The sequence below is a fragment of the Monodon monoceros genome, unplaced genomic scaffold (genome assembly GCF_005190385.1).
Source record: "Monodon monoceros isolate NGI ecotype Baffin Bay Population unplaced genomic scaffold, NGI_Narwhal_1 Super_Scaffold_12, whole genome shotgun sequence".
Taxonomy (NCBI): domain Eukaryota; kingdom Metazoa; phylum Chordata; class Mammalia; order Artiodactyla; family Monodontidae; genus Monodon; species Monodon monoceros.
The window spans coordinates 116,803,949-116,824,311 of NW_021703768.1; the positions used below are offsets into that span (position 1 = coordinate 116,803,949).

At 54.9% G+C, this 20,363-nt stretch overlaps 1 protein-coding gene across 2 annotated transcripts in view; it reads left to right on the forward strand.

The window, feature by feature from the left end:
* The window catches only part of PSD2 (pleckstrin and Sec7 domain containing 2), a 112,267-nt gene that overhangs the window by 27,706 nt on the left and 64,198 nt on the right, over positions 1-20,363 (forward strand). The window contains exon 1 of one of the 2 annotated variants that reach the window (XM_029218776.1): positions 19,997-20,263. The exons of the other annotated variant lie outside the window; for it this stretch is intronic. The gene's annotated coding sequence lies outside the window, so the exon portion shown is untranslated. Of the gene's footprint in view, positions 1-19,996; positions 20,264-20,363 lie in introns of those variants that run through there. 2 annotated transcript variants of the gene reach the window in all.

Below are 20,363 nucleotides of genomic sequence, written 5' to 3' on the forward strand. Positions count from 1 at the left end.
TCCCAATAGCCCAGTGTCTGATTCCACATAGCCTGACTGGTTTGGGGATGCTCACCTGGTCTCCTCAGCTGGATGGAGAGCTTTGGTGGGAAACAGCTTTGTTCTAAGCAAAATAATGATTATAACAACAATAGCAGCTACTACCCCATCCTGAGCATTACTGATGTGCTGGCCCCATGCTAAAATATCCTCTCACATGGATCCTCCCCAGAATCCTGCGTGGGAAGTAATATTCTCATTTTACTAACGGGGAAACTGAGACTTAGCAAGAGTGAAGTTTGGCTCTGGCCATCCCTCCAGGATTAAAATGCTGGTCATCTTCTGGAGTCCCCCCACCCCCGGCCATCCTACAGGTTGGAGGAGCTGTTCCTCCCCCAGGTCTCAGCCCATTCCTGCTCTTCCCACCTCCCCCACCTCCGTTTTCCTATCCTCAGGAGGTGTGCCATCCATGCATGGTGACCCTCACCCCCCTAAAGGGCACGACCCTTCCCCACAGCCCCGGCATCAAAGGAGGGGCAGCTCAGTCCTATGCTTCTCCTGCCTGAAATGGTTCCAGATGTGGGACCTGCAGGGGCCTGCGGAAAACGTAGGGTGATGTTTGGCACATGGATAGGTTTCCTCCTGGAGGCTGCCCTGAGGGAGACCCATCCACCTCCCACCCCTGGCACCTGGTCAGTAAATGGGAGCAGAACATGGTTCAGGGAGGGGGTCTCCCCAGAGACTGAGGGAGGAGGACCCCTTGTGGAGCCTGGGTATCTGGGGCAGGAGAGAAGCTGAACCCAATATGGGTTTGCCTTCTCTCCTCCATGGGGGGCAGGCTGTGTGATCTGGGGGCCTGAGGGCTATACCCATGGCTGGGTTCTCTGGGCTGTGCAAGGAGGCCCAGGACTTAGTGGTTTAGATCCCCCCACACCTCCACAGAAAAATGCCATTGTAGATGGGGGAAACTGAGTCACAGGCCCCAAACTGACTCCTGGTTAATGGTACCTGTGCAGACCTCGCCCATGGGGATCCTGATTTAGGGCCTCATGTATTTCTGGGGATATGGGTGGATCTGAAAGCTTTTGTCTGTGGCTTGGGTAGAAAAGGGACAGGTGAGACATGGTACTGGTCTAGAGACACATCGAGGTAGTCCCACCTCTGGATGTGGGTGAAGATGAGGCAGGCCCAGCCTGGCTCTGGGAAACCCTCAACCCCTACTTGTCAGGCCCCTGCATGTAACAGTCACAAACGTAAGCACTCACACCTGGGTACACACAGGCAAGAAGACATTCACACTAACATCCACACACACACAGGGGTACACACAGCACAAATATGTACAAACAGGTACATACAGACACACTCTGTGACAAACACACAGGATATGCAAGCAGATTGCACACACAAGAATCCACAGGCCTACGTGCTCACCCCCATACACATACTTATGGAGAACAGACAGGCACAAACAGGTACATACAGACACATGCACAAAGACACGCAAGCACATTTGCACAGTGAGGCAGACGCACACATGTGCACACACGTAGGCACACACCAGATCGCTCGCCTCCACCCCCCTTCAGGGAGCTGGCTGCCCGCCAAGCGCGGTGCTTTCTGCTGGGTGTGCACAACCTTTCACAGGCTCTAATTGAGTCGAGGGTGATTTATAACTCGGCGGCGCCCCTGCCTGAGTGGGCTGCCCCCTCCTACTGCAGCCCCGGCCAGAGCCTTTGACCACCTCTGCCCCATCCTCTGCACACCGGGTCACACACACAGGCCCCTAAGAGGGAGAAGGGGACCTTTCCCTCCTTGCCACCAGCTCCTTTCTTTATTCTTGCCTTTCTCCAGGGCCAGACGCCGGGTGCTGAGAGTTTTTGCCTCAACACACTCACCACCATCAAACCCAGCACTACACAGCTCAACCTCCCGGAGACCAGTCACAGCCTTTCTAACCTGCCTGTCTAGGGACAGCCAGGACTTTGACTGCAAACCTCGTGTCCTTCCCGACCTGCAGCAGGAGAAATGAATTTAGACATGAGAAGGGACTTTCTCAGTGTGTTGGGGCTGAGGGGTGGGTTCTGGTCAGCAGGGACTAGGAGAGCCTGGGTTCAGCGTGATGGGAGAGAGGGAGGCCACTGGGAATCTCGTTTCCTCCCCCTCCACTCTTTTGGGTAACTGAGCTGACTGTGACCCTCCCTCCCAGTTGTCCCCATGGCCTGTGTGCCTGGGCCTGTAATTAATCACATTCATTAGGCCTGGAGGTTTGGCTCATAAAGTCCCCTTGTCCACCTAAGGAGCTGCAGTGAGGGCCTTTGTCCTGGTGTGTGTGCAGGGAGTATGCACCCTGACCCCTCACCTCTGACCCCGACGTGGACTAGCAGCTTCATCCATGGTCCATGAGCTCAGCCTGAGAGCTATTTCATCCTCCCAGTGTCAGATACGGATGCTGTTAACCCATTTGACAGTGAAGGCAACCCAGGCCCAGAGAGGCCAAGTCATTGCCCAAGTTATACACTTGGTTCATGGTGGAGCTGGGATTTGAAATCAGACAGCAAAGCAAAGCACACCTAACCCAGACCCTGACCCCACCATGGAGTCCCATCTGGCCCCCAGAACTCCTGGTGCTCAGGGTGCTGTGTTTTGGAGCAGGAGAGGTTCCTTGGAGGGGCTAGCCCTCTCTGTTCCCAGAGTGGGCTTAGTTTACAGTATGAGGGACTCAGATTAGAATTAAGAGGGACCTTCCTGGCAGTAAAAAGATAGAGAGCCAAGAGAAGTGTGAGTGTGTGTGCGCGCGCGTGCGCACACGCACGCGCATTGGAGAGAGGTGCAGTGGAGAGCCTGGGCTGCCCCTAAGGGAGTCCACGTGGTAGTGGCAGCCAACATTTAGTACCTGCTTATTGCCTGTTGACTCACATAATCCCATGGGAGAGGAGATGAACCCTATTTTAGAGATAAAAACAACTGATACTCTGACAATTTAAAACCATCTGCCCAGCCTCATGGATTCAATGCAGCTGCACCCCCATTCCTTCCCCCCTGCCATGTTCTCTGGCCTCTGTGGCTCAATGACCCCACTTCATCTTTGCTTGGGTCAACCTGGCTCTTGGCCCTCCCGAATTTTCTTGAACACACTTGAACACATGTGAGTGAGGGTGTGAAGTGGGTAGCCTCGAGGGCATGGAGTGTGTCCCAGACTCCTTTGGGGTAGGGATTTGTGTGTGGATGCATGTGTCAGTGTGTGTGCTTTTGTGACCCAGGTCTGTTTGTGTGTGGAGGTATCTTTGGGAGTCTGTGTGGGTTTGTGTTTGTCTATAGAGCTCAGTATGTATCAATCTACCTGTCTCTCTCTGCATGGCCTGCGTGATGTGTTTGTTCTCTCTGAGTTTCCTCCTCAGTTGTCTCAGTGTCTGTGTATTTTTGTATGTCTGTCTCTTTCCCAGCTTCTGGGTGTGTCTCTATGTGAGCATCTCTGCATGCCCTGCTGGGTGTGTGTGCCCCTGTAGCTCTGTCTGTTTCTGCAAGTGACTTTTGGTGTGACAGCATGTGTGATGGTGTGTGGGTCCGTCCGTGTGTCAGTATCTGTGTGTGTGACTGTGAGTGAAGCTGTCTTAACTGTGTCTGTGTGCATGTGAGACACCATGTGTGCGTGTCACTGAATGGTGCTGTCTGTGACAGTGTTTCAGGGCTGGGACTACGGTGGGCACAACATTTCTCAGTAATCAGGAAAATTCTTTTCGTGTAATATTTTTTCAAAACTCGCAATTAATGCAAAAACGGCATGATGGTAAAATATGAAAATAGTAAAGACAGGATGAGTATGTGTGCACGTCTGCGTGACTGTGTATGTCGCGGTGCCCGTGCGTCCTCCCTCCCGCGCCCGCCAGGTGAGCCCACCCCACTCCAGTCACGCTGCGCTGGGCTGAGCCGCGGTAATTTCCGAGTCGGCGGCGGCTTTGTGTGCACCGGCCGCTGTCTTGGGGGCGGGGATGGAAGGGAGGGCTATTTCTCCCCCCTCTTCCTTTTTATTGGGTCATTAACAACGGCCCGGACTGCCGCTGCGCCCCCGCCCCCCCCTTTCATGTCTGCCGCGCCTCCCGCCATTATCTCCCTCCGCCGCGCAGCGTAATTCGATGCCAATCAGGTTTGGGGCGCTGAGGCAGCCGGATCAAAGACCGGGCCGCGGCGCTGGAGGGAGTTGGGTGGGGGAGAGGCTGTGTCACCCCGATCCCCGACGTCGGGGCACCCACCGTATGTCCCTACCAAGCGCCCAGGGTCACACTGGGAGGCCCCGCCCGACCCGGGAAGGGGTTCAGAAAACCACTTGGGGGGACGAGGTGGTCAGCGGCACCGGCGCACCTCGTGGGCTGGAGCTCGCGGGTGGTTTCCTGGGAGGGCCTGGCCTTTAGGCGGAGCCTTGAAAGATTTTGGTAACAAAAGTGGAGCTAGCTGAGAAATGGCATTATAGGTAGAGGGACCAGCTTGGGCAAAGGCTGGGAGGCGCGAACCAGCAGTGTTTCAGGAATAGAGAAGAAGCTGACACATTGTTCTGGCTGGGTGGTTGTGTTGTGTTCCACGGGCACGGAGCAGTGGAGGGTTCTTGGGAGGGGAGGGACAGTATCTCAGCCTGCCTTTAGGACCATTTATCTGATGGTGTCCTCTGCCTGTTGGAAGCCCTGCTGGCTCAGTTTCCGTCTCTGGGAAATGGGGACCCCATCAGTTCTCTCCACCTCCTCCAGGAGACATTAGTAAGATGGTGAACATGATACAACAAGCGAAGACAAGCACAACTCGCATTTATTGAGCCCTGTTTGCCAGGCTAGGCCCCAGTCTTGTTTCATCCTCACAACAGCCCTACACGGTTGAAACTCATTTTACAGATGAGCAAATAGAGACACAGAGAGGTAAAGTGAGCTGCCCAAGGATCCGCAGCTGGTGAGGGCCATGGTTGGGATTTAAACCAGGCTTACAGATCCAGAGCTCACAGGAAGAGGGTCATCCCCTGGGAGAGCCCCTGCCCCAGCTCTCTATCCTCTCCCACCCCACTTGGGCCTTGGGGAGGGATGGGGGTAAAGGTTTTGAAGCTGCCTGTGTAGGGAGGTGATGACTCCAGAGTAAGCTGGGTGGGGAGTGGGACCAGCATCATCCTCCCCAGACTCACAGCCACCTCCATTGCTTACAACCCTCGGCCTTGGATATGTCACCTGCTACCTCCAGTCTGCTGCTTCCTCTGTAAAATGGGGTTAACAAGTTTCTTTGGCTTATCCCTGAAGAGTCAGTGAGTGAATGCAGCAAAGGGTATTTTAAAAGTAAGATGTAGGGGCTTCCCTGGTGGCGCAGTGGTTGAGAGTCCGCCTGCCGATGCAGGAGACACAGGTTTGTGCCCCGGTCCGGGAAGATCCCATATGCCGTGAGCCGTGGCCGCTGAACCTGCGCATCCGGAGCCTGTGCTCCGCAATGGGAGAGGCCACAACAGTGAGAGGCCCGCGTACCGCAAAAAAAAAAAAGATGTAATAGAAATGGTAGTTTTTATTACCGTCATCAGCCAAAGACTAGTGTGTGTAGGAGCGGGGAGCAGGGACTGTCTGCCAGACAGTCCCAGCAGAGGATGGAAAGTCCCTTTCTCCCCAAAGAAAATGTCAGTGTTTAGTCCCAGTGATTTTGGGGAGAGCTGTTCGCCTACCCCCAACCCCTGAGGAGAGAAGTAGATTTTCTCTCCCAAATAGTGCTGGGTCTTCGCAACTCTAAATATCTCAGACCAGAGAATGTTCTGAGCAAACCACGGTATATGTAATACATGTTTCTGTTCTCAGCTAAAAACAGGCCTCTGGACCTCGAGGGCGCTGGCCAGCAAGGGGCCCTGCCTCTGTCCTCTACCCTCAACCCTCAGATCTGGGCTCTAGTAAGCGGGGGGTGGGGATTGGGAGGAGTGGGGAGTGGAGGCCCCTGAGCGCTTGGCATCTTCCACATGGTTTCCTGAGTACCTACTTGGGCTGGGTCTGTGCTGGCGCTGGGGAGATAGATATAGGAGGCCCACAGAGGGTGCGCATTCTGGTGGGGGTGGCCAGTGAAAGAGGACAGTTCCTGCACAAGGGGATTTGTGCTCACATGGGCCGGGCTTCTAGTGGGCCTGGGGGTGTCCTCTCTTCCTGGAGGGACAAATGGGTTGGACTGAGAAGAATGAAGAGAAGTTTACCAGATGACGGCTGGGGACAGGAAGCACATTTCAGGAACATGCAAAGCCTGGAGGACTGAAAGAATAGTGCACAGTGAATGTTTCTGGAGATGGGGTGAGCAGGGGGGCTGGACTGGAGAGGGCTGCCGGGCTCTGAAAGGGCAGAGCAGAGCCCGAAGGAGCTTGGAGGTGAGGGTGCTGGGGACCCAGGGTGGCTTCACAGCAGAAAGTCACCGTACCTCAGCCTTCTCATCTGTACCATGGGCACAAGACACCACCTTACCCCTCCCAAGCCAGACAGGCCTAGGTGGAAGGTAAGGGGAGGCACTTGTGCTTTCATATACACCCCCACCCCCCACACCTCAGGGAACTAAGTCATGGGCAGAGACTGGGGTGAGGAGGCAGGGATGCAGGGCTCTGTCCCCACTGTTCTCCATGCACATGGAAACAGATCTGGAGCCCCCTCCCAGACCTGGTCTGGGGTGCCAGATGGAGGTGGCCATGATTCGCAGCCCCAGGTGACGTGAGCCTGTGGCTTTGGCAGTGTCTCCTGCTGGGGAAATGGGATCTTGGTTCTAGCTCTCTGGTCAGGAAGGCTGCTCTCCGCTGGATGGCTCTGCAGGGCCTGGCCTCAGGCCTGACCAGCTTCTCTTTTGCTGTCTGTTGGTTCTATACCTCCTACCTTCCCGAAGGAGGTCCATTGTCCCCTATGCTCCATCCCTCCTGGGGAGTCCCTGCCTGGCTGGAGCTGTGTGCCTGTGTGCGTTGGGGAAGGGGGTGGCAGCGCTGCACACTGCAGATCCCAGCTGCCTCTGGACGCTGAAAAATCCAATTTTCTTCCTAATTGCCACCGCCCGTGCGCGCTCTCTCCCCTCTCAGTCTACTTCTGCTTGGCGGTGCCTCGTTCCCCCCCCACTCCCCCTACTCCTGCCTCCTCCTGCCCACCCCACGGCGGACGCTGCCCCCCCACCCCCACCCCGTGGTCACCTGTGTCGGGACGCACCATATATCATGTCTGCAGCCGGGAGGGGCTCAGGGAGTGGACGGCCCCCGCCCTGGGCTCCCTGACGAAATCGTCCTTTTCTGCGGCGGATGACAGGTTGTGGGAACAACAGCTTGAATTACGGAAAGAAGTTTCCCCACTGAGTTAATCTGCTGTGGCTGGAGGTGACCTTCTGGAGACGCGATTAATCACGGGCCGTGGCGGGCGCCGTGCCACGCCAGGCCCTTTGGGGGAATACTAATTCCACTACAAGATAAATCATAATTTGACAGTGATCACCTGCCCTAATCACTCCCGTTCTGCCGTTTAATTATTTGTGTACACCGTGTTTCTTCATCGAGGACCCTGTGTGCCCATGGGTGGGGAAGAGATGGCCACCTGGGCACACACCCGTCTCTGGCCCCCTCAGCTTCTCGGCGCTGTGGGTGAGCCTGGGAAGACCTGACTCAGAGCTGCTCGGGGGTACGTTGGCGCTCAGAGTTGCGATAGCATGACTGGGGAAACTGAGACGCAGAGCGAGGCCAGACCTTGTCCAAGGTCCCATGTCAAGCTTGGGGTGAGCCAGGCCGAAGACTAAAGCCTGTGATGTTCAGTCCTAGGCGACACCCGCTGCACTGCCCTGCTGAAGAATTGGTCCAGAGTGCCTCACTTCCACTGCCCAGCTCCCTGACCTCTATCCCCAATCACCTGGGATGCCTGGTCCCACTCTCCATCTGCCAGCATGGACAGGGCTGCTGGCTGCTTCCACTCTCCTTCCCTAAGCCCTGGGCCTGGCTGTCCACTCAGGAAATGAGGATCAGGGGTTGTGCGCATCTGAGAAGGCATGGCCTACTCCTGCCTACCAGATGCTGTGTGATTGCTGGCAGTTGACAGGACCTCTCTGAGTCTGTAGCCTTTATCTGTAAATTGGGTGAGGCTCCCTCTCTTCCAGGGTGGTGGAGACCTGGCCTGGTGCCAGATCTACAAGGGTGCTCACAGATACCTCCCACTGCTACTTCTTGTTCTGTCAGGGCCCAACTACTAGGGCCCTGCATTTCCTACTTCCACCCCCCCACCCCCAAATCTGGCTTCTGGTGCCGCCATGCTCAGCCCTGGGTTGGGCTGCTAGGACAGCTCCAGGGATCTAGCTCTGCCCCTTGGAGGGGCTGGCTAGGCTGCTGCCAACTCTGGTTCCCTGAAGCAGGAATCAGAATGACTTGGGGTCTTTCTTCTTCTAGGCCAGCTCCTGGCACCGCATGGTAGGGAGTAGTGGTAAGGAAGGGGTCCAGTGGGGGCTGTTGGACCGAGAAAAGCCCCCCAGACGGGGCTTTTGTGGGAAGCTTGGCGTGCCATTGTGGCACGTGAGGCGATGGCTCCCCCAAACAAGAGCCAGAAGCCTAGGCGAGTGTTGATAGGGCTACAGCCGTAGAGAATGATGTAGAAATGATGAGGAAAATAACAACAGCACTGAATGTTCATTCCCAACAGCAGCCTGCCTGGGGATCTCCTGGTCCCAAGGATGCTCTATGCTAGGCTGATGGTAGAAATACAGCCCTTATCCTCAGGCTGCCCTAGGCTCAGGGAAGAGATGTGGCCCCTTTGCCCAGATCTGAGAGAGAAGAAAGAAGCGGGGGGTGGGGGAGAATGTAAACCGCAGTATTACCTGCCAACATTTGTGGGGCTCCTGCTATGTGCCCGGCCCCGTGCTTAATACTCTGCCTTTTTCACACCTCTGAGTCCTCATGATCATGAGTGAGGTGTGATGTCAGCCCACTTTACAGATGGGGAAAGCAAGTCTCAGGGAGGCAAAGTAACTTGCTCTGTGTCACCAAACTTGTGAGTACAAGGTTGGGATACGAACTCAGCCTCCTTCTTCATTCCCTCCCATCTCCCAGAAATCTTGACAAACCCACTTCATCAGTGTTGATCGGTGTTGTGGAATTTCTGGTCAGAGGATCTGGGGAAAGCTGAGCCAGTCTCTTCACCTCTCAGGGTCTCTGTCTTCCCACCTATGAAAAAGGGTCTGAGGCAGTTGTAAGACTGTGTATGTGAAGGGGCAGCTGGTCCCTACCTCGGCCCTCCATACTTGTTAAGTCCCTCATAGGGTCTGACCTCCCTCCCTTCTGCTGTAGTTTCCCTTCTGTCATCCTCTGTGGACACAGGGCTCCCTTCTTGGTCTTTGGTTAGACCTGTGCCCTCCAACTGCAGCTCCTCAGTGACCCCTGCCCTGGAAGAGGAGATATGCGTGGGACTGGCAGTGTCTTGTAGCCCAGTGGCCTCCATCTGATGCCATTACCTGACAACCCCTGGGCACATCAGCCATGGCTTGTGACCGTGGGGCAATGCTGGCTCTGTGAGATGTGTTTTGGTCAGGCACCCCCCTGGCCATCCCCAAGTCCTTACCCCACCAACCTGCCTTTTGGGGCCAGTATTCCCACACCCCAGGCAGGGGTCTGGAGGGTGGTTGTGCAGGAGTACCCCACCCCAGCTATAAAGACCCGAGGGGGGTCATTTGGTCTTTCTGAGCCTCAGTTTCCTTATCTGCAAACCAGAGGTAATAATAATAAGCATTTAATAATTCTTATCTATTGTTAGTATAATTATCAGACCGCATGGTGAGGTCACAGAAGGGTCAGCCAATTGTCACCCGCCCCTGGCCTGACCCTTAGTTGCCTATTTGGGGTGTTCAAGAGGGGATGGGCATCCCCCCCTGCAGACAGCACTCCAGTCAGAAAGGCCAGGCTGCTGGGTCAGGCCCCTCCCACCTGAGCTGCCTCTCTTCCTGCGAGGGGAATGGCAGGGTGGGGGGAAGCTGGCAGGGAGGTGGTGGAGCGGTGGCAGAAGAGAAGGGAGGCAAAGGCTGGCCGAGTGGGGGAGAGATGGCCTGGGGGGAGAGCAGCTGAGTCGCTGGGGAGGGAGGGAGGCTGTCGCTATAAATACCTCCCAGGTAACAGGACCTGTAAATGAAGGGAGGGAATTAGTCACATTCCGCGGCGCCTCGGAGAGAGGACAGGGAGCAATGACCTGAATCCATGGAAGGGAAAAAATTAGGCTAACCTTGGTGGGGGCTGGTTAGGGCTGGATACTGTGCCTCCTCAGAGAGGTGCCCTGGACGCGATCTGCTGGACAGGCCAGGGAGGAGCAACTGTGGCAGGAAGGGTCTGGGAGGGATAGCTTGTCTGCTCCATGCCCATATGGGTGAGGGGCTCTTTTCTTCTCAAGGATTCCCTCGCCTCTCTCAGAAACTCAGACCAATTCCTCGTGGAAGTCTTTCCAGAGGTCTAGCCCTGGTCTTTCCTCATGTCACTCTGAAGCATGTTCCCATTTGCTGCCCTCCTGAAGCTCTCGCTCTTCCTGAAGACCCTATGTTATCATGCATTCAGCTCTGCGGTCATTCCCTGGGTTCCTGGTTCAGGCAAAGAATCTGCTTGGGAAGTCAAGAAGGAGGTGTCCTGCTTCCTCTCTGGACCCCACTGCCAGGGGGCTGGATCCATTTGTCCCTCACCGGGATGATGACCATGGCCTGCTCCCCAGTCTCCCAGCTTCACCCCACTCTGGGCCCGCCCCCTCTCCCCATGGTTGCCAGAGGAACAGTCAGTGCACCCCTCCCTTACTTGTACCTTCCTACTCCTCTAGGGATGGAGTCAGGCCCCTTGGCTTGGCATATGGAGCCTCCCAGATCAGTCTCCAAGCAGCTTCCTAACCACATATTCTGCCCTTTGCTCTCCCTCACACTCTAAATTCTCCAGGTCTTTGCTCTGGTTGTCATTTTAGCCACGGATGCCTCCTCTTGCTCTGGCTGGCAGATTTTCATTTTCTCCCAGGCCTCCAAGTCTGAAATTCTCCTTCCCACCTCCCCAGCTGAGTTGGGTCCTCCCTCATCTATGCTCTGGAAACCCTTCTGGCAGGGGTAGTGTGGGGAAGTGGTTAAGATCCATACGATATGCCCTCTGGTGAATAAATAAGCTCTCCATGCCTCGGTTTCCTCATCTGTAAAAAGGGGTTCTCACAGTGCTTCCCAAGGGTGCTACAGTTTGGGTGAGACGCTGCCTGAGGAGGGCTTAGCACAGTCGGCGGGTGGCAGTTGTTGGGGTCACAGTATCGATGATCGCACTGTTTCTGTGTCTGCTTCCTCTGTGGGCTGTGAGATGGGGGGTGGGGGTGGCGGCGTTGCGTCCCTGTGTGACTCGTCGCCGCAGCCGCAGTGGCCATCTCGCGCCTGGCACTGAGACGGTCGGCAAATGTTTGCTGAATTAATGAGTAGGGGCTGCAGGGCGGGTTTGGGCTGCAATTCCGCCTGGGCTGCTGCAGCTGGGGCGCCTGTGTACTTGTGTGAGCCATGGGAGTATGACTGAGGGGTACCTGTGGGTGGGGGATTCGTATCCTTGTCCCGGGGGTCTGGCGGCGCCGTGGGCAGCCTGGCGCGCCCGCTCCCTGGGGTCCCCGCCGAGCGCCTGCCTGGCTGCGGGACCCCGTTGCCAGGAGCAGTCAGGATGCGGCAGCGTCTCCATGGCAACGCGGCATCACGAGCCGCGCGCCGCCCTCCCCCGGCGCCCCGCAGTGGGCAGGAGGCCGAGCCTGGCAGCCCCTCCCGGCCCAGCAGCCAGCAAGCTGGGCCAGGAGGCCGAAGCCTGGTGGGAGGGACTGAGGAGAGGGCTCCTTATTTTTCTAGAGATGAGGGGCTGACCTGTCTTTACTTTCCTCTCCATCTGGGGGAGGTGGACAGTATGAGGGCTCTGTCCTCTGTCCATGTGCAGCACTCCCCGCCCCCCGCCGCAACTTCTGTCCAGGAAAGCAGGAACAGGTTCTGATCAGGGCAGGAGACCTTCACTGGCCAAGGGACATCTCTGATCTAAGTCCACGCTGTGAAAATGGCACAATGATCCAGCCTCGAGGGGCTGTTGGGAGGGGGCACTGAGGTACTGCTGGGGAAGTGCCATCCTGTCCAGGGTATGAGTGCAAGCCCAGTGACTTCCAGTACTCACCCAATGTCCACCAGTATCCCCACTTCTCACCACTATTGCCCATGTCCCCAGTACCCTGAAACAAACTCAGTGATTCCCAGTGTGGGCTCAGTTCCCACCTAGTGCCTCTGGTACTCACCCAGTATCTTCCCAGGGCCTGCCAGTACTTCCAAGTACCCACTTGGCACCTCCAGTTGTTATCCACTAGCCCCCTATGCTTACTCAGTATTTTCAAATATCCACTCAGCACCCCACCCCGCAGTTCATACCCAGTAACTATCTGGTGCCCTCCTTTCAATTTAGGCTTGGTGCCCCTTAATATCCCCCAGGGATGACCCACTTCGCCGGGTACCTGCGTGGTGGCCTCTAGCGCCCTCCTCTTGTCCACCCAGTACCCTACAATCAGTACCTACCCAGTACTCCTGTTCACCCAGTGTTAACCACTACAACCCAGTATACTCCCACTATGCACCCCCTGCCCCACTCTCTACTTTCCGGTAAATCTCCCTTATCCTCCTGATCTGCGCCCCTCCCCACTCCATCCCCCCAGCCCGAGCTCCGCCAGACCGCAGTGCTCCAGATGGCCAGGAGGGGGCGCGCGAGCGGCCAACCGAAGACCGAAGCGCGGGGCGCGGCCCGGGCGGAGGTGGAGGGGCTGCGTCCGAGGCCTTTGTCTTCCGAGTCTGAGTCCGCGCCCAGGATGGGGCTGCATTTCGGGGAATTCTGCCGGGAGTGACCGCACCCCGACCCTTATCCTCTCTTAGCCCCGGCGGGCCCGCCGCCGTCGCGGCGGCTTCGGCTCTGGGAGGGGGCGCGCGCCCTCTGGTGGCCATGGAGCTGCACAGCTCCCTGGGCTGCTGCACGGGGACAAGGTGGTGCGTTCTTTCCCTTCCTCTTCCAGCGTCCTAGTTTGTTGGGCCTGTCCTAGTGCTGGCTCGCAGAGGGTTGGGGCTGGGGGGTGGGGGTGGGGTGCGGTGGGGTTGTTGGCAATCCAGGCCCCTCTCTGGTGGCAAGGCAGAGGGACTGGAGTCTGGGCTGAGGGAGAACATTGGTTAGGAAGCTTGGGACTGGTGGCGGGGCGGAGGGGGGGGAGAGTGCTAAATCCGCTAAGAAAGGGATCTCTACTCAAGGATTCAGTGTTGGGATGAATTGGGAGATTGGGATTGACATATATACACTAATATGTATAAAATGGATAACTAATAAGAACCTGCTGTATAAAAAAAATAAAATTAAAAAAAAAAGGATTCAGCAATTAGGGTTTTTATCCGGGGTGTGCTGCCTGCAGAAGGGCGGGGGCATGGGTGGATGGGGCCCGAGTGGGGTGGTAGGGTGAGGCAGCTCTGTTCCAGGCCTGGCAGCTCCTGCCTGGCCCCAAGCCCTTAGCAATGGGATGCCCATCGATCGACCTACTCCTGAATAATGCCATTACTGCCTCTGCCCACCTGCCAGCCCTCAGTCCTGGACCAGATTGGGGACCAGCAGTTCCTCAATCTTCAGCAGTCCTGGGGTGCCCTTTCTCTCTCCCACAGTGTGAGGTTTTCTGTCTTCTGTGTATTGGGGGAAATAGATGGAGCTACAGCAGGAAGGATCCAGGTTAGATTCCTGCAGTCTGTCCTCGATTTGGGTGACCTTGGCCTGTAGGACCAGCCAGGGTCAGATCTGTTATCTTGTGCCCACCTCTGGTCTGGCATCAGGACAGCACTCAGCTAGCCTCTGCTCAGTGGAGTAGTGAGTGAGTTCCCTTAGACTTATAGATCCTTAGAGATGCCTCCTCCATCTTCCTCCTCATTGCGTGGATGGGGAAACTGAGGCACCCAGCAGGTAAAGAATTATTCCAGAATCACCAAGAATGGACGGGTGGGCTGCACAGCAGTGAAGTGATGACCACTGGTCCGGATGGATTTGGGCTCAGTTCTGATACTTACTGAAGGAGCTTGGGCAAGTCATTTCCTTCTTTCTAAGCCTCAGTTTCCTCATTTATAAATTGAGGATTAAAAACTCTTATCTACTTCCCAGGATAGCTGTGAGGATTAAATCAGATGGTGATGGTGTTGGGGAGAGTAATAGCGATTAGAGGCATTGTCAGCCGAGCGCTCACTTCGTGCCAGGTGCTGTGTCAAGTGACTCAGCACATGAGATCCTAGAGGTGATTATACTAGGTTGACAAAGGCTCTGGGCCTTCCTGAAGAGGCCTGGGTAACGAAAGCAGCTCACAGGCAGAGTGACGAAGCCCCTACCAGGCCTGGTGCCCGACTCCAGGCCTCCAGGATGAGCTCCAGCACTCCTCTGCCAGTGCTCTGGCTGGAGGCAGAGGGAGGGACGAGATGACCTTAAGCTGTCCCCTGTGCAGTGGCTCCCATGTTCCCGAGGCCTGGATCCGATTTCCGGCCCCGGGGGAGGGCAGAGGGGGCTGGTAGATGGAGGAAGTATGTGTCCTGGCCCGGGCAGCTGGACCTGGGGGCCTTGCCCCGGATTCTGGGGCCTTTCCTGCAAAGGGACTGTCCAAGAGCAGGAAGGAAGGAAGTGGGGAGGGGGAGGAAGAGGGGGAGAGAGAAAGGATGGGACAGGCCCCAGCTGGGAGTGAGTTTTCTCTGGGACCGGCCCAGAAAAGAGGACATCTGGGTTAGCCTGGCTGAGAGGCCGTGGGTCTGGTGGCACTGGCTGGGGCCTGGATGTGAGTGAGGTGGTGGGGGGCAAGAAAAGAGGATGAGTCCCACCCTCCGTCTCCTCATCTGTGTGGCACATACAAGAACACCCCCTTCCTGGGCAGGATGGGAGTAAAGAATGAGGTCAAAAATGCAAAGCACCACAGGGGCCTGGTAGGTGCGTCATGCTTGAGTTAGTCCCTCCCCCCCCCCCCCCCCCCCCCCCCCCCAGGCCTGACCTGTGAGACAATACACAGCTCAGACCTAGGCAAGGGCCTGTGAACTCAGGCGTTATTGAGCACCTACTGTGTGTTGGGGCCTGGGGCTATTGACGTGCACAGGAGCCAGTCCTGGTCTCACAGAGCCGGTCTGTAGTGAGAGAGAAGGATGAGTCGCCAGGCAGTGAGGGAAGAGCACAGGGCCTGTGACAGTCCAAGTGAGAGGCCTGACCCAGCCTGGGAGGTGAGGGAAGGTTTCTTGGAGGAGATGATATTCATGTCAGAACTCAAAGGATGAGTATGCATTAGCCAGAAGAAGGGGCGTGGTGGGGAATAGGGTTCTAGGTGGAGGGAAGGAAAAGCAGGTTCCAAGCCCAGGGTTCAGGGAGAGTACGACTATGGCCGCAGCAGAATGTGTGGCAATGAGCAGTGGCAGGAGGGGAGGCAGGGCCTTGGGGCTCAGGGATAGGGCTGTGGATTTTATCCTGAGGGCATTGGGGAGCCACAGAAAGTTATAGGCAGGGGTGGAATGATCAGAGCAGAATAAGGCCCAGTGGAGGGCACTCAAGGCCTCTACCTCCATGCCCTCATCTCTCACCAGTCCTCAGTGAGGTGCAGCCACGCCAGAGCATCATAGCCCCCCTAGTAACTTCTCAGCTTTTCCCACCCCATTTCTTTGTCAAGGCTTCTTCCCTATCTGGATATTATTTCCCTGGAGAAGCCAGCATCTTCCCCTTACCATGAAAACACAGCACAAGGAAGGATGGAGCAGCCCTCAGTCCCTTTACCTTTCTGTCCTTCCTTACTCACCAGTAAGCCAAAGGGAGAGAGTATTGGTAGAATGTGTGCCAACCAAGTGAATAAAAACAGTTGACTCAATTTATGCAGTGTTTCCACCGCTCAGGTAAGAATGAAGTGCATGTGCATGCACAAGCTACAAACTGTACAATTCTGATGATTCTGCGTATGAGTGAAATGTCCTTATATTTGCATTTAAAACTGACATTGCATAATGCAAAGATGAACGGTAGAAGTCACGCTAGTCATTAAAATTTTTAATTTTTCTTTACTTAGAATGATATTAAATAGCAAATACAAAAACATCATGACAAGTTGAGAGACCACCTAGGAAAGGAAAAAGCTTCATATATATTACTATTAGGCACTTTCTCCTTGCTTTTTGGACGAGGAAGGGGCCCTGCCTTTCCATTTTCTGATGGGTCCAGCTCTGGGTGGAAGACCCCCTCCATGTCTGTTTTAGGGTGGGAGCTGTGAAGGGGAGGACCCAAGGCTGCCCCCACCCTGGGCATTCCTTCTGTGGTGCAGCCAGTGTGGTGAGTGAGGCTTACAATTCCCTGAGCCCAGGGGTGCCAGTAGGAGACAGAACCGCCTCCTTTTCTATTGTATCCCTCCCAGCTGGGGGAAGACCTAGCCCTCCCTGGGGGTCCTGCTCTCTCCGCATGTGCCACAGTCCAGGGTTTAGGGCAGGGCATCTGGGGGAAGCCAGCCCCCTCAGGCCTGAAGATGATGCTGTCCCTGGCCTTGGAGGACCTCTTCACTGACTACCAGGCTGCCATCCAGCCTTTGAGCCCCAGGGGCTTCCTGGTTCCCTCCCCTTAAGATGGGGCTCCCCAAGGGCGGGACCTGCAAAGGGGCCTCAGAAGCAGGCTGTTGAGAAGCTGGAGAGGGCTTCTGTCTCCCCTCTCTCAGCACTGCCCCCAGCTGGGTGAAGGAGAGGGGTGGGTTCTCTCTCCTTGGCTTGCTTTTGGGGAACAGTGAAGGGAGGGACCGAAACCCTTTGGCAGTGATCAGCCAGCAACCTGGCGGGCTGCCGGTAGGAGGCCCTCGCTGTTGAGGCAGAGGGAGGTGAGTGGGAGTGCAGTTAGGTGAGAGGAAAGAGCCTCCTGAGACTGGGTCTCCGAGGGGCTGGGGGAAGGGCAGGTTGCCTGGGGTGGTTAAGACTCCCTTCCCACTCTTTGCCTCTGGCTCTAGTCCCACCGACTCGTCCAAGCTCTCTGACCCTATTTCCTCCTTGAAATCTTAGGATAATGACTGCGCCTGCCCCAAGGACCCCTGTGAACGTTCTCTGAGCTAATGCACAAACAGCATTTAGTGTGGAGCTTGGCACTTAGGAGCCACCATTCACAGAAGCTCATTTGTTGTGGAAGAGGAGGTTGGTGACTTGGTGGGGCCTCCCTCCTCTGCCACCAAGAATGTCCTCCATCCCCTTTCCCTCTCCCAGGTCCTCCTCCTTTCCTCTACCCTCCTTCCCCACTTCCTCTCTCTGCTGTTCCTCTAGCATACTAGGCTTGTGCTCACCTCAGGGCCTTTGCACTTGCTGTTCCCTCTCTCTGCAGCTCTGGTCTCCCAGATGCTTGATGACTGATTCATTTCTTGGGTCATAGCATAAATGTCACCTCCTCCGGGATGGTGTGCCTGATTGCTCCAGTTGATGTCTTCCTGGTGAAGCCACTCTTACATTTCACTTGGTAGGTGATAATTTTGTTTACTTGTTTGTTCAGCATCTTTCTCCCTTGCTCCCCAGGCTGTGAACCTCACGTAGGTGGGCACCTTGTCTTCTTGTTTCCCATGTCCTCAGTGACTGGCAGCGCATAATAGGTGCACCACACAGACAGAGCCCTGCTTTTCTGAAGTTCACAGTTTAATGAGTGAGGCAGGATTGAACAAGCAAACAAATGTTTTGATACATATTTATGATTATTATTTTTTAAAATACGCCTTTATTTTATTTTTTGGCCGTGCTGTGCAGCATGTGGGATCTTAGTGCCCCCACCAGGGATCGAACCTGTGCCCCCTGCAATGGAAGCGTGGGGTCTTAACCACTGGACCGCCAGGGAAGTCCCTATTTATTATTTTTCATGTGGTAAGATATATATAACATAAAAATCAGGATCTTGACCATTTTAAAGTGTACAGTTCTGTGGCATTGAGGCCATTCACATTGCTGTGCAACCGTCACCACCATCCATCTCCAAAACTCTTTTCGTCTTGCAAAACTGAAACTCTGTACCATTAAACAATAACTCCCCATTTCCTGCACTCCTTCCAGCCCCTGGCAACCACCATTTTACTTTTTGTCTCTATGAGTCTGACTACTCTGCATGGCTCGAATAAGTGGAATCATGCAGTATTTGTCTTCTTGTGACTGGCCTATTTCACTTAGCATAATGTCCTCAAGATTCATCCATGTTGTAGCATGTGTCAGAATTCACTTCCTTTTTAAATAATATTCCATTGTATGTATAGGCCACATTTCATTTATCTATTCTTCTGTTGATGGACACTTGGGTTGGTTGCTTCCACCTCTTGGCCATTGTAAATAATGCTGCTGTGAACATGGGTGTACAAATATCTCTTCAAGACCCTGCTTTCAATTCTTTAGTGTAGGGCTTCCCTGGTGGCACGGTGGTTAAGAATCCGCCTGCCAATGCAGGGGACACGGGTTCGAGCCCTGGTCCGGGAAGATCCCACGTGCTGCAGAGCAACTAAGCCCGTGCACCACAACTACTGAGCCTGTGCTCTAGAGCCCACAAGCCACAACTACTGACCCCAAGTGCCTAGAGCCTGTGCTCTGCAACAAGAGAAGCCACCACAATGGGAAGCCCGCGCACCACAACAAAGAGTAGCCCCTGCTCACTGCAACTAGAGAAAGCCCACGTGGAGCAATGAAGACCCAACGCAGCCAAAAATAAATAAATAAAATAAATAAATAAATAAAAATTCTTTAGTGTATATACCCAGGAGTGGAATTGTTGGATCATATGTTAATTCTATTTTTAATTAAACATTAAAAAAAACTTTTTAATTAAAAAAATTTGTTTTGGCTGCACCGCACGGCATATGGGATCTTAGTTCCCAGACCAGGGATCGAACCCGTGTCCCCTGCATTGGAAGTGTGGAGACTTAACCCGCCAGGGAAGTCTCTATTTTTAATTTTTTGAGGAACCATCATATTGTTTACTTCAGTGGCTGCACCCTTTTACATTCCCACTAATAGTGCAAAAGAGTTTCAATTTCTGCATATCCTCACAGGATATGCTTTTTTTCTGCTTTTTTTTTTTTTTTAGTAGTCATCCTAATGGATGTGAGGTGGTATCTCATTGTGGTTTTTTTTTTAATTAGTTAATTTATTATTTATTTTTGGCTGTGTTGGGTCTTCGTTGCTGCACGTGGGCTTTCTCTAGTTGCGTGAGCTGGGGCTACGCTTCGTTGTGTGCGGGCTTCTCATTGCAGTGGCTTCTCTTGTTGCAGAGCACGGGCTTCAGTAGTTGTGGCACTCAGGCTCAGTAGTTGTGGTGCACGGGCTTAGTTGCTCCACGGCATGTGAGATCTTCCCCAACCAGGGCTCGATCCTGTGTCCCCTGCATTGGCAGGTGGATTCTTCACCACTGCACCACCAGGGAAGTCCCTCCTATTGTGGTTGTGATTTGCATTTATTTAATGGTTAGGATGCACATTTTGAAAGAAATGTTTGGAGAGAATGGAGGGTAGGGAGCCTTTTAGCTCTGGTGGTCTGGAAGGAGGTGGTGTTTAAATTGAGGCAGAAGGGAAGGAGGCAGCCAGTGGAGGATCTGGGGGAAGAACATTTAGAGGAGAGGAAACAGTAAGTGAACAGGACCTGAAGTGTGAGTGAACGCTGCATGTTTTTGCTGGAGAAATAGTGAGTAATGGGCAAGGGGGTGGACGTAGAAGATGTGGTCTGACGGGTGGGCTAGGTGATCCAGGACTTTAGGCCATGGAAAGGAGTTTGTATTTGCAGTTTACGGTAAGCACTGGTTTCCTCAGGTCATAGGCAGAAGGGGGGCCGAGGGGGAACACGGGGACAGAGGGATGGATGGACGGAAAAGGGGGCTGATTGGGCGGTGATGTCACTGTTGTAAGCGTGACAGTGTGCGTGCACAGGACACGTGGTGCTTGCTGGTGTGTGCCTGTGTGCGTGTGTGCACCTGGCGGCCTGGGGCATGTGGGTGCTTGTGTGTGCGTGTACACCTCCAGAGGCCCCGGATCATCATATGATCGTCTCTCTCAGGAGTGCGCTGTGCCCACCTACCTCATGCCCACGGTAGCCGCCCCAGCCAGCAGGGTGCGGTGTTGCTTCCTGGGCTCCTACCCCCGGCCTGGAACCAGCAAGAAGGATCCGGTTGAGGCTGGTCTCCGAGTATGACGACCAGTCTTTGAAGGTTTGGAGACAAGAGATTGCCCGCCTGAGACCAGGAGATGACTCCAAGCCTCACCTTTGCAAGGCAGCAAGGGACGCGGGGGCCACAGACTGGGTGAGCAGGGCCGGCTGCTGCAGTACCGAGAAGGGCCACACGGGGGCAGCCGAGGACGCGAAGAGGAGGTGGGGAGGTGGGGAGGGAGGGGAGGGAGGGG